The sequence below is a fragment of the Hypanus sabinus genome, unplaced genomic scaffold (genome assembly GCF_030144855.1).
Source record: "Hypanus sabinus isolate sHypSab1 unplaced genomic scaffold, sHypSab1.hap1 scaffold_131, whole genome shotgun sequence".
Taxonomy (NCBI): Eukaryota; Metazoa; Chordata; class Chondrichthyes; order Myliobatiformes; family Dasyatidae; genus Hypanus; species Hypanus sabinus.
Genome location: NW_026779378.1, coordinates 1 through 2129, shown reverse-complemented (window position 1 = coordinate 2129; position 2129 = coordinate 1).

Sequence of the window (2129 nt, the reverse complement as noted above, 5' to 3'; positions counted from 1 at the left end):
CTCTGAGAGTGATTGACAATATACCCTGGGACTGTCTAATAAAGCCGGGCTACTATACTGACCGCGGATGGGTGGGATATAGCTGGCTTTCCACCGTTCTAATGCCATTACTCCCGTTTGTGATAATACTTCTGTTCAACGCTCTGACAGTCAGGCATATTGTCGTGACCAGTCGCGTCCGTAAGGGGCTGAGGGGTCAGAGCAAGACGGAGAACCGCAGTGACCCAGAGATGGAGAGCAGGAGGAGGTCTGTGATCTTACTTCTCTCCATCTCCGGGAGCTTCATCATCCTGTGGTCGGTGAATGTTGCTGAATTCCTGTACTACATCAGTATGGGATTGAAACAAAGTAATTACAACGAAACAGAATTCATATTTAAACACATCGGATACATGCTGATGCTATTAAGTTGCTGCACAAACACGTTTATTTATGGGGTAACTCAGTCCAAATTCAGAGTGCAGTTTATCAGCGCAGTGAAATACCCGCTCGCGTCAATTACTCAACTAATTAATAAACGTAATATATAAGTTCTTCTCAGTGGGGTCGGAGAGCTCTCCGTCTTCACAATTCAACGGAGAACGTGGCGGCGGGGAGAGTAAATCTGCGGGGAGCCCGAGAGAAACACGGCACGTGAACAGAACCTACGTCACCCGCAGCCCGAGACATCCACCTCCGACCAATTACTAGTTTTTATTTTTGTTTGTTTCACTACATCATCCGCTTCCGTCACAGCCACTCCAGTTCCCATCATGACGGAGCGCTTCGGGATCTGAGGTTATTGAAGACCAAATCGGTGAAAATGCAGCTCCTTTGTTACTTTAGACTTTTGCACTATAATGGAATGAAAACGACAATCAACAGTCTGCAGGAACTTACAGTAAACCTTACATTTGTCCTTCGCATTAGAGAAATCTGTTAAAACCTGTTATGAAGAAATGTTTAACACTAGAGAACAGGTGCATTCGCTTCATAATGCGAACTCCGCTTCAAGGATGGAATGTTTTCTCACTTCCTGATTTGTAATCAATTTCCGTCCGAGCAAACTGCATGCTGAATCTCCTCTGCATTCACCCCAGTACAATGGCATGATTAGTATCACTTTTTTTTTCATTAAAGCTGGTAAAACTTCAGATATTGACAGAGATAAGTACACCGATTTCTCAAGTGTTATAAACTTTCGGACCATTCTAGCGGTGTTTCGTAGTGTGGCTTTCCTGAGATTTACATTATACTGGGCGGGCAGAATTGTTTAATATCATTGTGCAGTGGCTTTGGGATGATATCAATTGTGGACAATATTTACAGGCGTAAATCGGCGTAATATTTGTGGACAATATTTACAGGCGTAAATAGAGGGAAACAGGCGTACGGACTGTCGACAGTGGGACCAGAGAGGAAACTGGATGGTGGTACAAAAAGAGAGTGGGGGGGGGGTAGAGAGAAAAAGGAGGAATTGGGGGAGTTGGGGAAAGAGAGCGTCAGGAGGGAGGACGGGGAAGAGAGGCAGGTGAGATGAAAAGGCAGGGAAAGAATTGCGGGGAAACTCATGGATGTTGGTGAGAAATAAACGGAGAGCGACACACCGGGGGAAGAGAGTCACGTGGAGACGGTTAAGACGCAGGTAGCCAGAGGCAGAATCAGAAGGAGAGAGAGAGGAGAGAAAGACGGGAGTGAAGGAGTGCGAGGGAAATACGGGAGCGACACACTGGAGGAGTGTCATTAGCAGAGGGAAAGAATGGGGGAGCGAAGCACTGAGGAAAGAGAGACTGGAAGGAGCGAGAGAATCAGTTGCAAGAGACTAGGGAGAAAGAGATAAATTCTGGGAAAGAGAAAGATTGCGTGCAGCGAGAGACTAAGGGAAGAAAGACAGGCGAGAGAGACTGGAGAGAGGAAGACTGGGGAGAGAGACTGGGAGAGAGAAACTGGGGAGAGAGAGACTGGGGAGAGAGAGAATGAGGTGAGACAGGGGAGAGAGAGAATGCGGAGAGAGAGAATGAGGAGAAAGAGATTGGTGAGAGGGTCTAGGGGAGAGAGACGGGGGAGAGAGACTAAGGAGAGAGAGAGTGGGGAGAGATCAAATGGGAAGAGAGAAAGTTGGGAGAGGACTGGGGGAGAGAGAGACGAGG